At 47.5% G+C, this 15,131-nt stretch overlaps 1 protein-coding gene across 2 annotated transcripts in view; it reads left to right on the forward strand.

Moving 5' to 3' along the window:
- CEP170B (centrosomal protein 170B) overlaps window positions 1-15,131 on the forward strand; it is a 365,718-nt gene that overhangs the window by 172,881 nt on the left and 177,706 nt on the right. The window lies entirely within an intron of this gene.

Raw genomic sequence — 15,131 nt, forward strand, 5'->3', positions numbered from 1 at the left:
TGGTCATTTAGAAGCGTTGGCCCAAATTCTGCAAAAAACGCATACTCTGATTCCCTACTGCCTGGACTTACCACTTAACATGCTGACATCAGTACCACATGGGGGAATGGGGGGGGAACTGGGGCAGCTTCAAGGAATGGATGTTTGCCAGGGTCACTGTGGTGGACAACTGTTTTGCAGATCAGTCCTCCTTCCTTTTGATGACTTCCGAGCAGACTTCATCCTTCCCCCTAGACAATTTCTTGTTCATGGATCAGGGACGGCAGCCCTCTGCTGCCAATGGAAATCGGGCAGCACTGAACCACAGACCCAGCTCTGCTGTCAATATATAGTGCTATCGGCCTACACTTATAAGGCTATTACATGCCTATATAGATCATTGCAGACACATTACGTCTACTTTATACTCTGAGGTCCCGATGGGGGGAGGATTTTGGAATTCCTGTAGAAGGCAGGCTCTCTATGTGGTGTGCAAAGCTGGGCACACTGCAGAGAATCCGGGAAACCACAAGTTGGTTTACAGAGGTAAAAATTAGACCACCTAGGGTCTGATTACAACTTTGGAGGAAGGTGTTAAACCGTCCCAAAAGTGGCGGATATACCACCAGCCGTATTACGAGTCCATTATATCCTATGGAACTCGTAATACGGCTGGTGGTATATCCGCCACATTTGGGATGGATTAACACCTCCTCCAAAGTTGTAATCCGGCCCCTAATGCTCTAATTTTTATGGTAGCTTGGTCGAGCAGTTAGGCCAGTCTTGGAGAAGTGCAAAGCATTTGTTGTACTCACAGTATCAATAAATGAGACCACACACTCAAAAGAATAACTTGAGACCAATTTACAAAAATGCTTCAGATCTTTATAATATTTTCAAGACCAAGAACATCAAAATCTGGTAATGACTGTTTAAGTTATGAATTTTCAAAGTTTAGAAAATGTCTCAGTTCTCTGCGTAATTGCGCACCATAGGATTCAATGAAGAGATACTTAAAAAATGCATATAAAATCAGGTAGTGCATTTACCAATGTCGTCTCTTGGTTGTAGGTCGAGGTCGTAAGTGGGCCCTGTGGGCCACCTGGAGAAATTTGGGCGGCTCCTGGTTTCTGTGGGAGCAGCTGCAAAAAGTAATTGGAGCTGGTGCAAGGCCACTGCGGGGGACCACTTGGAAAAGCACTGCACAGGTGGACTTCAAGGTGAGTCTGGGGCAGGATCCCCTTGGCGTGTCGGTCGCAAGGGTTTGGGGTCCCTTAGAACACAGCTGGATCTTTGGTGCAGGGCAGAGGGTGGCTGGGTGCAGAGCGAATCGGTGAGCCAGGAGGTGTGCGCTTAGGTGCCCTTGGAAGCAGGAGGTAGGTGGCTTTGAGGGTCGCTTGCAGGTCATCAGGGGTACTCTGGTGGGAGGTCCTGGTGTTTTCTGAAGTCCCTTGACTGCGGCTTCCTCCTGGTCCTTTTTCAGCCCGAAGTGGACTGTCCTAGGTGTCCGACGTTGGGTGACCAGTCAATCAATCAATCAGGGATTTGTAAAGCGCAATACTCATCCGTGAGGGTCTCAAGGCGCCAGTACCTGGGACTATTGCACGGTTCAACCACTGGAGGTCGCAGTGCCACTGAACTTGGCACACTTGTAGGTTTTGTCCTCATGGTCCGTCGGGTGAAATTTGGTCCAGCTCCGGCATCCAGTTCCTTGGTCAGCAGCTGGTCAGTGAACTAGACTTCACTGGTCTTTTGGTCTTTGTTCCTGGAGAGTGATGCCTTCACTCTGGAGGGAGATCTTCTGCAATTTTCAGAAGTATGGCAGTCCTCTGGTTTTTTTTTTAGAGTCCGTCCGATGTCAGAGGAACCCCTCAATGGCGATTGTTGCATCCTGGGTGCAGCAGGCAGGGTTTGGCATCTTTTTCTTGGAGCAGCAGGACTTCAGTTCCCAACCCTTGGGTCGTCTTGGGTGCTTGGAATCCGAGTCTCTGGTCTAGGGGTGCCCTCTCAATACTGTATTTAGTGGGGTGTTTAGTTGAGTACCTAGTAGTGACCAATAGGTCATCTTCCTTAGGGTGGCTACACCCATTAAGTGACCACTTCCTGTGGGCAGAGGTCACTTCCCTACACCTGATTGGTTATTTTCCTTCCATGCAAGATAAAGGAAAATGAAATGGAGGGGTCACCTCGCATGCAATACCTTAGGAGTGGTGAAAGCTGGGCTGACCACTCCTCCTATCCTTTGTATGTTTTCCTGCCATTGTTCCTGCCAAAAATGGGGGTTTGCTACAGGGGCAGCCATCTGCTGCTAGCAGCAGGCTTGGGGGTCGAGTTTCAAAGGTGATAAGCCCTTTGAAGCTGGCTAGCGGGGCATTGCACCTATCTGAGGAAGGAGGTGTGACACCTCCACCCAAGAGAGCTTTGTTCTGGGACTCAGAGAGCAGGCACACTCTCCCCTGGGTTCCAGGATCATGTCTGATAGTGGCAGACTGGTTATGACCGCCAGAAACTATGCCAGTGTTAGTTAGATTTTCAGGGTTCATTTCTAAGGTGGCCCCTGGGTACATTTTGCAATCAATCCAATACTGGTACCATTTTGGATGTATCATTTGGAGTTGTTTGATACCAAACACACCGGGGTTCAGCATGGCCATAATGTAGCTGTGAAACTCGTCCTGACTAGTGTCCAGCATATGCATTTAAAATGGCTGCTCTGTTTACTTACTATGTCTGGCCCAGGTTGCCAAGGACAAAATAGGGGCATATTGCTCATGCAACTCTGTCGTCACATACAGTTATAGTGCACCAAGCCTTGGAGCTAGAAGGCTTGCCAGAGGGGCGACATACCTATTTTGCATGCAGTGTGTAGTAGACAGGGAACACAGGCTGTGTGCTATGTTGAGTTTGCAGTTTAGGATTGCACCAGGGCACTCACCCTACAATGGCAGTGCTGGGTGCATCTGAATGCGTGGCCCCTTAGAGTGGCCCTTCAGGACCTACCCTTAGTGCTAAGTGCTCTGGGTACCTAAGTACCATTTACTAGGGACTTATAGTGGCAGCTAAAGGTGTTGCCAGTTGTGCCAATGCATCACAACAGTTTTGGGAAAGAGATCTGGCCCAGGGAACCTGGTTAGCAGGGGCCCTTGGCACTAACAACTTTGAAGTCACATCAAATGCCAGCAAAAAGTGGGGGCTATCCATGACAAAAGAGGCCTTTTCTCACAATTCCCATTATGGAAAAGGCTTGGGAAACTATACTAGAATGAATCCCCAAGATGTCCAGAAATGCATGCTTTAAACTGTTCAGCTTTTACATAATACACAGGGCGTACCTTACCCTGGGCAAAATTAACAAATACTTTAGGGTAGCTGATGCCTCCTGCCTTAGATGCGGTGAAGTGGGTGCTAACTTTTCCACATGACTTGGGCTTATACTGGGAGTGGGTTACACGGACACTAGCATAATTAATCTACAGAGATGTCCCCACTATCCGAGGTCTTTGCCTACTTCATTGGTTCCCGCACACCTCTAAAACTAGAGTAACAAGCAAATTCCAAGACTTAGGGGGTGATTCTAACCCTGACGGGCGGCGGAGGCCGCCCGCCAGAGTTCCCCCCTCCAGAACACCGCTCCGCGGTCATAAGACCGCTGCGGTGATTCTGGCTTTTGCACTGGGCTGGCAGGCGGCCGCCAAAAGGCCGCCCGCCAGCCCAGTGCAAAAGAGCCTTCCCACGAGGACGCCGGCTCAGAATTGAGCCGGCGGAGTGGGAAGGTGCGACGGGTGCAGTGGCACCCGTCGCGTATTTCATTGTCTGCAATGCAGACACTGAAATACAATGTGGGGCCCTCTTACGGGGGCCCCTGCAGTGCCCATGCCATTGGCATGGGCACTGCAGGGGCCCCCAGGGGCCCCACGACAACCCATACCGCCATCCTGTTCCTGGCGGGAGAACCGCCAGGAACAGGATGGCGGTATGGGCTGTCAGAATCCCCCATGGAGACTGCCGGTTTTCCACTTCTGACCGCGGCAAAACCGCCGCGGTCAGAATGCCCTGCGGGGCACCGCCAGCCTGTTGGCGGTGCTCCCGCCGACCCTGGCCACGGCGGTAAGGAACCGCCGGGGTCAGAATCAGGCCCTTAGTGTTGATACTGGCCAAACGCGAACTCACCCGCCACTAGAAAGATCCTAGGGGCCCGGGCCTCTTGGCGTGGCACAAGGAATTGGAGAACTGGGTTGCGAGGGGACCCTGTTGTGCGAGTCGTGTCGGTGGTTGGGAAGCTGGAAAACGCCCAAGCATTGTAAGGGTTAGTCGACAACTTGAAGAACCAAGACCTGCCTTCACACAAGGGTTCACCTGAAGCCTCCCCTCCTAGGGTGCCCTCCCCACCACCCACTACCTGAACCTAACCCAGTGACTACCTCCTTCCCCAATCTAGTGCCAGATCTCTGCCAGCTCACCCCCAGCTTCCACTAGTGGCTTACACAGATGTTTCACTTACTTGGCTTTTCACTTGCAATTTATCACTATTGATACGAGGCTGCAACATTCCGAATCGGAGGGAGGGAGGGTGGGACAGGGAAGCAAAGTAAGGGAACTTCATGGTATTCTGAATTGTTAATTCTGGCTTGCACCAGTGCACATTTCGCCTAACTTTGCCATTTTCTGCTTTTGCTGTTACCAAAAGCTGTTTAAAAAATCAGTGTCCTGAAGCCCATAATCAGTGACATATACCCTGGCCACAAAAAATATGAGAAAACTGTATATGTCACTGCTTATGGTTTCTGGGTTGGGCTCATTAAAACTGAAGTACTTGATTGATTTTTTAATTTATTTTAAGATTTGTATCGTCTCATTTAGATGATCGTGCTTCAATTTGATTTGATTCTCTTTTAGGAGACCAGATAAAATATATGCTCTGGTCAGTAGTAAGTATCTGTAATGAGGTATGGGTGGTGAGGTAACCCTTTGTAAATTATGAGTGTGCGTGGTTGAGTCCTACTTTGGTAAGTCAGTTAGTGTATTGTTATAGTGTATCTGAACTGGGCAGGGAGGTTAGTTGGCAACAGAATACTGTATGGAGGGACAGCGGTTATTAGCTTTAGAGCTATGATTTGGTGATTTGTAGTATTTTGATCTGTGCCAGTGTAGGAGTTCTTTTTCCAAGGTATGGTCAAAACTACTTTGATTTATATGTGCATTATCAAGTCTAGTTTCAATCTCTTGGGGTGTGAGGATTAGGATATTGAAAAAAGTTTGAGTTAGTGGCATCGTAGTCAGTAGAGATGGTGGACATGGAATAAGTGATGCCCCACTCATATTAAAAACGTTTATGGACCTAGATATCTGTGGATTGGAACATAATGTCATAATGTGTAGTACATACATCTGACTATGGTGACCTTGAAGAAAAAAAATAAACTTAAGTGATTTATAAGACTAGGAAACAATGTTGTAGTGTATCACTCCAGGGTGGTATGTCTTTAATTTATGTGAGTTTTTTTAAAGAGCTCAACCCAGAAACCATAGTCTAGCACCATGATAACTGTCAGGTGAACAATATGCTTTACAAATTCTTGGTAGTAATAATAAAAATCTGTCTGCATATCTCTCTCCCAAAAGCCCTCCCCCAGGAACTGTAATCCTTAAATTTTTTGTAAAAAATGTGTTAATAATTGGGGTGGACATTAGTACACCACAAGAAATAAGGCCACAAACATATCTGAGTAAAAACGGTTATAATCATTTAAACCTAGACTCAGCCCCTGGTAGTTGTAGCACAGGGCGGACGGGCTTAACTTAGGAAAATGTGTAAAGTATTTAGCAGCTACAAAACAGAAGTCAAAACACAACACAGTAAGGATCTCAGCCAATTTCTAATAATAGGGAAGAGGTTAATGAGCCAAATGACACAACAATTAAAAAAATCCAGTACATGGAACTGGAGAGATGATTTTTTTCAAGAATTAAGGTAAAAAGCTAAAAAAGAAAAGTAAACCCCTAACTGGAAGTCACTATTTGTGGTTGACTGGGATATAGATATGATTTCAGACTGACTGTGATGGACTGGCTGCCTCTCAAGCGTGTCACCTCGCTAAAAGATTTTCTGACTTCTGAAATGGAAGTTGAAACCCTCCACTGGGCAAGGCTTGCATCTGGCATAGTTCTCTCAGAGCTGGAGAGCCATTCACTGAGGTGCTTCTGGTGCTCATGGTTTTGCTGGGAAAAGCTCAGAGCGGAAAAATTAAAATTGCACAGCCATCAAAGTCCTCATCACCTGAATACTTTTCACACCTTCACCCGGTCATGATTTCTACCTTTGGGCTTCTTTTCTTTTTGATTTTGAGAGCTCAAAACCTTCCATTTGGGCAAACCTGGAGCTGTATTGAACAACATCCTGTGAGTCAGACATCTTTGTCTCAAGGTTACACTGAAGGTCCGGAGGTCTTGGAAGTCCAAACATTTTCTATGCTGTCACTTTTCAGACTTTATGGGGTAGCCCCTCTTGGTCATGTCTGATCTCTGGGGCAAAACGTAAGGGCCTCCAGTCAAGGCTACCAGAAAGAACCAGTCCAGTTTCACTTGTTACTGGTCATGGTCACTCCACCAGGAAAAACCTGCAGGTTTTTGTGTGCCTATAGCCACACAGGAGATCAGCCAACTTACCCTTGGAGTCCTCTTCTTAATCCTGGGGATAGATACGAGCAAGACTAGCCCTTTAGGTCTCCCCAAAGGTCTCAAACAACAAGCCCAGTCTTCTTCAGTTCACCCACATGTCTGAAGAGTGTTCTGATGAGCTATGAGTGAGGTGACACTTTTTAGGAATCTCTAGCCAGTGGGTACGAGTGACTCCTGGACACTCCCTTACCAATAAGTAAAAAACATTTCTCAGGGGCAACCTTTCCTACTTTAGAAGCACATCCTGTTTACCCTAATGTAAATTATTCCACAGTGCACTGTCCTATGTAAAATCCAATATGGCACAAGCTTTCTGCCCTTGCAGGTGGCTTGTATGCCAGGAAGGGGGCATTTTAGGGAAATGAGTATTCCCTTCCCCTTTACCTAGACTAAACTGGTTCTGGGACCTGCTCCAGGCTAGTGCCAGACTGGTTACAGAGGACCTGGGAAAAAATTATTCTCTTCTCCAGGCCTCTCTTTACACTTACTTGAGAATGAGCAGGCGTCCCTAGTACCTTTAAAGACAATTAAGTTCCTAACCCTCACCAAGTGCTCTTCCAGAGCTGATACCTCACACCCAGGTCTTACTGCTACAAGGCCCAAGCCATTGTTTCTTTTCCAGGAGCATTTTTCACATCACACTGTGGGGAAACACCAACAGGGACCAGCTGCTAGGCTAATGCTAGATAGCCTTCTGGAGGTTCAGGCAGACAAAATCTAACTTTTAAAAAAGTCACTTTCTTTCAATATTTTTTAATGTCTGACTAAACCATTGAACTGGATTTTGAATAAACATTTAAAATTGTGGAAGAATTATTTGAGTAGCTTGTCCTAGGCCATAGACAGCAGCCTTATATTTTTTTCTGAACTTTATTCTTTTCATAGAACAACTAATGCTATTTTACATTGAAAATAGCTTTTGGGGTCTAGTCACTGTACACACCAGTACTCATTTTTTGCATATACCACATTTAAGTCCCAGGTACCCTATCTTGCTGGCTGCATGGCCTAAATAGGGGTAAATTGGAGGTGACCATGCAAAAGGAGGCACCTTCTCACAATCCCCTTTACACATCTCTTGGTACATCTATTTCTAAAATGCCACGCACCTCAATGCTTCAGAGCATTACTTTGCGCGCATCAGCCCGATCACACAAGAAAATTATGTGACATCACAGATGTCACAAAACACTATCCAGGGCTAGACATCCTAATTGCAATAAAAGAACAGTTAGAAATTGCCTTCTCTCCACCCGTTTCCCCGTCTCCTACACACCACACTAAACCTGTTCCCTTTAACAGTTGGTCTGCAGCTATTCACAAAATGTTTTTTTTTGGTCTCATCCTAGCCTGCAACCTTGCTACTGTTGTGTTCTAGGACTCCTGACTCTTCTTATCCTGCGCCCCACTACCTTAGCACAAGAACATAACATCCTCCACTTTTACAGAATATAAACTGGTGGGGTGGAGGGTTGCCTGTATCTACAAGGAGTCACTTGCAAAATGATTAACTCGAAAATCTCCTCTTTCTTTCAGTCCTTCTTATGAGATTACAAACCCAGAACTTTGACCACTGAGGGTGAACTTCCTATTTTGCCTACCCTTTAGCAAAAAAATTGTACTGAAAGTTTCCTTGATTATGGCACCGATCAGCTCACCTCCTTGTGATCAGACATTCTGTGAATTTCAGCCCCCACTTGGATAAATCGAAAGAGGCCCACACAACTCCTCAAATCCTTGCTACTGGACAGCCATCTACTATATCATTTAAGTGTCCTTATCCAGAATAGGAGCTATAGCCAAGCCCTGATTGTCATAAAGCAACACTACGCACACCTCTTACCTTGTCATATTGGATTTATCAGATTAGTTCCTCATTCCTTTCAAAATCATTACCCTAATGCACCCTACCCCTTGCTAAACCACAGATGGAAATGATAAAATGTAGAGACTTTAAACATTTGGCAGCGAGCATTAAAAGAGCCAACAGGTTTGGCTCTAATGTGCTGATGCATGCAAACACTGAATGTACAAATGCACACAGACTATTTGTGCTGTTTCTCTATGCAACCTGTTGTGCAATCTGTTTGTGGTTTTCTTTATATTCTCCAAGGTTACAGTACTGCAGTTTTTTATTCCCTAAGCTTTTAATGTTTTGCTATGAAGTTCTGCAAGGTTGTGGAATCTAACATAGGGCATAGACTTGAGTAGACACATAGAAAGAGGCAGGTTGCACAAAGACTCAGCACAAATAGTCTGTGTTCACTTGTGCATGCCCATCTTCCGTACAAGCCCATCAAAATCAGGCATATTGGCTTTGCCAGTGCCTATTTAATTTGTGCTAGTGTTCATAGCGGGAGGCTTAGCCAAGTGGTGGAAAGCCACAGAATACCATTTTTGGAACCTTTAAAGTGCCAGGGTGAGTGTATTGCATGAACTCAGGCCTCTTAAAGTTGTCTTCAGGTTTCCCAGGTCAAACAAATACACTTAGAGGGCATTGTGAGCTGCATTGATCCAATTAATTCTTCCTTAAAATAATAATAATTACTTTAAAACCTCCCTATTGCAGATTCAGGTCCTAAATAATTGAAATCCATATGAAATAACCTAAGTGTTTAATCTGATAGAGACTTCTAGATGCAGATTCCCTACCTTTTAATTCTTCCCAGGCGTCAGAAGGGATCTGTAGTATTTTCATGAGGTGTATCCCTGCGCACCGGTAGGGGGCGTCGATCCGCTCCACATCAGTCGTCGCGCTGGAAATGATGTATCTGGACCTACATAGGCCACCACCAAGGTGTGCTAACCTCCATTTTTTCCTTTCTGCCCCAGCCAGCGCTGATCCGAAGAGAGCTTACCCTTCAGTCACTTTTTTTTTGTCCAGTCTTTTTTTAGTTTTACTTCTGGTCTGTCAAAGATGTCTTCGAGGAAGACCGGATTCAAGCCTTGTGGATATTGTCATCAGGAGATGTCTGTGACGGATCAATGTGTCTTTGGTGTCTGGAGCGCACCCACGACCCAAAGTCATACTATGAGTGCTGGGCCATTCATCCGAAGGCTTTGAGGGTGCGGTCCCTGAAGCTGATGGTGGCCTGGCACTCGACTCCACGGAAATCAAGGTCCTGGTCGAGAGGAAGATTGTGGGACAGGTCATTAAATCCAAAGTCTTCCTCCCACTCCAAGTCCTCTGGGTGATTGGGTAAGTTGATTCATAAGAAAAAGTCAAAAGATCGAAGTGCTCTTTAGACTTCTCCTTGTCTGTTGGCTGACGAAAGGAGGGAGCGTCAACGCTCCAGGCCTGGCTCTGCAGAACTTCTCTTGGGTTGACTCTGCACCTCCCTGAGTTTCCAGGAGCCAGAGCAATCTCTGCCCAACTCCCGACACCTTCATGAGGATATGCACCTCATTTTTGGATAGACCTGACCCTGCTGGAGTGCCTGCCCCTAGGGTTTCTGCACCAACAGCTCCGACCCAGACGCTGAGTAGCTCCCAGGGATTAAGTCCTCAATCTGGACCGGCACTGCTCGTGCCACCTTGACTTCCACGACACAGGTCCCAGTCCCATCAGTGCCCACGGGCGACGCCTTCTCCATTTTAATTCCCGACTCCGACACAGTGCAAGATAGGTGTTGTATGATGATGACTCTGGCAGGAACTGCGCCTCCTAAATCGGATCTTGAGCCCTATTCCTATGGGCTGGGCTTCTTGATGAATGGTAGGGGTTGCTGGACCCTTTAAAATACCAGCCATTTGAAGAAATAGACTGGCGTGATGACTTGGATGTGGCCAAGGTGGACACTTCTCCAGATCCTGCTATGCATTATTCCCCTTCCATGACTCCGAGAAGGGAACTTCTTATGCTATGGTGGCGAGGAAGGTAGCTGAGGTCCCTGACATTCAACTGCCTTAAGTGGCCATCATGACTAACCTCTTGACAAAGGTACTGCAACTGGAAGCTTCCACCTCAGAACCCCTGCTCCCATTCAGTGATGTCTTCACTGATGTCCTACTGGGTACCTGGTCCAAACCCAGCACTGGGGCCCCTGTGAACAGGGTGATTGTCCGCCGCCATCGCCTCACACCCTGGGACTCACATTTCTTGACGCAACATCCCACCCCTCAGAGCTTGGTGGTCCAAGCCTCTACCCCCATGGTCTGTTCCCTTCCGCTCCCCCGGATAGGGAATTCAAAAGGTTGGTCTCACTTGGAAAGAAGATGTTTTCTTCCACTAGCCTTGCATTACAGTTTGTGAACACTGCATTCCTTTTGGGCCATTAGTCCCACATGCTGTGGGTTGCGCAAGTGCTGCTACAGGTCCCGGGAGGCCCGGGTGGTACTCACTCAGGCTGTTGCCGATGGGACATGGGAGAGATGTGGCAAACTTCACAATTGGTTGCCGACTTGACTCGACTGACTTACTAGGCAGAGCAGTTTCACGTGTGGCTGAGGACATCTGGCTTTTCGGAGGATGTCCAAGCTTCCTTGATAGACATGCCCTTCTATTGCACTTGTCTCTTCAGAGACAAGGCAGACTCTGCGCTTGAGCGCTTCAAGGATTCTCGTGCCTGGGCCAGATCCTTTTGCCTCGCAGCAGCCCCCAGTCTGCCTTTCGCCCCTTTCATGGCTACAGAAGGGGTTCACAACTGCACCAATTTCTGCCTAGCCACTGGTCCACTCATGCTGCCCAGCCTCTGGTTGGTTAGGGGTGCGGGACCCACTGACCTCATGGGTCAGGTGGCCAACGATCTGATCAGTCCCACCCAACCCCCGCAGCAGCCTCTAAACCTTCTTAGTCTGAATCTCCCCCAGCAGGGGCCAGTTGGCAGCAGGATTCACTATCACATGCTCTGCTGGCAGTCCATTACATCAAACAGGTGTGTTTTGCAGATAGTACGAAGAGGATACTCCCTCCCCTTCGAGACTGCCTCTCCATCCGTGCTACCTTCCTACGATTGGATGACTGAGGATCATTTGTCCCTTCTCCATGAGGAAGTCACAGCTCTCTTGGCCAAGAAACCCATAGAGAGGGTTCCTGTGCCAGAAGTAGGCTGTGGTTGCTATTCTCGCTACTTTCTGGTCTCCTGAAAGGCAAGGGTTTCTGCTCTAACCTAGATCTTTGGTCCCTCAATCTCTTCCTCAAGAAGGAGAAGTTCAAGATGATCATTATGGCTCCGGTCCTATCTGCCCTGAACCCAGGCGACAGGATGGTAGTGTTGGACTTGCAGGACGCTTATTTTCACGTCCCCTTCCTGCCTGTCCACAGACGTTACTTGCGGTTCACTGTAGGCCAGAAGCGCTTTCAGTTCACTGTGCTCTCCTTTGGCCTTACCAGCGCCCCTATGGTGTTCAGCAAGGTGATGGGGGTAGTTGAAGCTCTCCTGCAGAGACCAGAGGTTTTGGTCTTTCCCTATCTTGATGACTGAATATTGAAGGTGAGCTCTCCTCAGGCTTTCGCCTCCTACCTTCATACTACGGCGGACCTTCTGAATTTGCTGGGGTTCACTATCAACGTGCGAAGTCACACCTGAGTCCTTCTCAGACCCTCCCTTTTTAACAGAGCTGTTCTAATGCAGTTTCCTATCCCCCGAGCGGTGAGGCCAGGATATTCAGGCTATACCAGTGTTTCAGCATCTATGTTATATTTCAGTGAGAATGACGCTGAGGCTGTTGGGTCTCATGGCCTTCTGTATCCTACTTTTGACGCATGCTAGATAGCACATGCGGGCTCTGCAGTGGGACCTGATGGTCTAGTGGAATCTCTCCGACATGGTCCAGATCTTGAAGAGAACTGTATAGAATCTGTAGTGGTGGTTAACAAACTGTGATTAGGTCAGAGGCAGATCCCTTTCCCTTCCCCTACCAAGTCTGACAATAGTGACATATGTGTCAATCCTGGGATGAGGCGGATACCTGGGAGAGGTAGAGATCAGAGGAATCCGGTCTCCGGCAGAATTCAGACTCCACATCAACTTGCTGGAGCTCCGGGCGATCCGACTGACATTGAAAGCCTTTTTTCTCTGTATCAAGGGAAAGATGGTGCAGCACCACTGCCATATGGCACTGGAACAATTAGGGCAGGGTGGGGTCGTCGACCCTTTGTCAAGCGGCTCTGCGCCTCTGGGCATGGCTGGAACAGCAGAGCATATCCCTGGTGGTTCAACATCTGGTGGGCTCTCTGAATGCCAGAGCAGACAAACTCAGCAGGTAATTCCTAGCGGATCATGAATGGCATCTCCAGCCAGAAGTGGCGCAACATCTCTCTCAGCAGTGGTGAGAACCTTGAGTAGATCTTTTTGCCTCTCTAGAGAAGCCACAATGACAGCAGTTTTGCGCATTGGAGTTTCCAAGGCGGCAATCGCTCAGTGACATTTTTCATCTTGAGTGGAGTTCAGGCCTCCTGTACACCTTTCTGCCCATAGCACTCCTGCCCAGAGTTCTCAAAAAGATCAAGAACAACCAGGCCCAAGTGATCCTAAAGGCTCCAGACTGGGCACAGAGAGTCTGGTACCCTGAGCTGCCGAGCATGTCCATCAATTCTCTAATTAGACTGCTGCTTCGGGAGGATCAGCTGTTAGAACAGCAGCGGAGGGTTCTTCACCCGAACCTGTCCACTCTTCACCTTCTTGCATGGAGATTGAGCAGCTGCAGTTGACAGTCTTTGACCTTCCTCCCAAAGTCTCTAACCTTATCTTGACAGCCAGGAGTCACCAAAACGGTATATGCCTGTCGTTGGAAGAAGTTTATGGCATGGTGCACAGACAAGCCTATTGACCCCCACTCAACCCTTTTCTGTCCCTCTCTTTGACATTCTAGTGTTTATCCTGTCCCTTGCACAGCCAGGCTCTGCTCTGGGGACTCTTAAGGGATATTTGTCTGCTATTTCTGCTTTTTTGTGGTTACCTGATCAGCCTTCCTTGAAGTCTCCTATTCTACATAGGTTCCTCAAATGTCTTGCACATCTTTTTCCTCCATCCCCATTTATTATGCCCCAGTGGGAATCTGAATTTGGTTATTACATTTCTGATGTGCGCTCCATTCGAGCCACTCCACAATTGTCCTCTCCGGCTTCTCACGTTAAAAACAGCTTTCATTGTGGCAATTACATCTGCCCCCAGAGTGAGTGAGGTGCAGTTATTGTCTTCCAAGCTGCTCTACATTTCTATTTATCCTGACAGATTGGTGCTTCCCACTAGGGCCTTTTCTATGCCAAAAGTGATCACGCCCTTTCATGTAGGTAAATCCATCACCTTGTCTACTTTGTACGCACCCCCACATTCTTCTAAGAGGTTGAGACTCCATCCCTTGGACCCAAAAGAGAGTTGCGTTCTACCTTGATCATACAAAAGGGTTCCGGGAGGATGACCAACTCTTTGTAGGGTATGTGGGTGCAAAGAAAAGTCGGGCAGTGCAGAAGCTGACCATCTCCAGATAGGTTGTACTCGGCATTAAGATCTGCTACGCACTGGCCAAAAAGGAACCCCTCTAGGGTTTGCATGCTCATTCTACCCAAATTACGCTCCCCCACCCTGAATGAACAAAGGTCCTACTTCTATGCCAATATTGAAGTTCCAGGGGGCCGGGAACACTTCACAAAGTATCGGTGTACTGTCATTGTGCGCAGGTTTTGTCTTAGTTACAGCCTTTCCGCGAATCTCAGGGGCTTCAAATTGCTTCCATGGTTCAAGCGGCAAGGCCTTAATTCATGATGCGGCTGTTACTGGTCGAAAGTTCGAGTAGAGTCGATTCAGCTCACAGAGACGAAGGAGAAAATGAAACGCATTTTGACCGTTTCTCAAATCTGCACGTTGTAAAGCTGCTCTTAAAACTATCTCTTAAGTCATGTACGCCAGAAACGAGACGCTACTGTGCCCTGTTTTCAGATGTCGCTCTCCTGACTTCTGCTATCTTTTTGACCCGACAACCTTTAATCCTATTAAAGTTTACCTTTGCCAAATATTATTTTACATTAGTAATCAATTTACGTATCACGCAACTGTCGCTGTCTCGCTCTTTGGTAAAACTAATTGCAACACGAATTTGATGAAACTAAGTAGGATGAAAGGGTGAGTAGGCCCTGTCCCGAATCGAACACGAGACATTTAGCTTGTACAGATTGCATGACGACCCCACACCTGGGGGGGCTCACCGCGTTTGTCTGGAAAAGGACATCTTCCCTCCTGTAACTGAAGTGGTAAACCTAGACCTCTGTGTGAGCCACATACTGTTGGGTGGTGTTAAGTAGTCATCCGCGGGTGATGTTATTCATTGTCTTCTCTTTGAACGGAACGCACCCTGGTGCACAGACCTCTCGTACACGGGTACATCTCACAGTGTCCTCTTTGAGAAATAGCGTATATAGAAAACGATAAACCCTTTTGTTTCAAAGCATCTTTTACAGCCGGAACTAAATGCTTGGTATCCACAGTGTCCCAGCGGTCGTGGGGGAAAAAGGCTATGAGGGTGTCTCTTGTGTA

The sequence above is a fragment of the Pleurodeles waltl genome, chromosome 9 (genome assembly GCF_031143425.1).
Source record: "Pleurodeles waltl isolate 20211129_DDA chromosome 9, aPleWal1.hap1.20221129, whole genome shotgun sequence".
NCBI classification, from domain to species: domain Eukaryota; kingdom Metazoa; phylum Chordata; class Amphibia; order Caudata; family Salamandridae; genus Pleurodeles; species Pleurodeles waltl.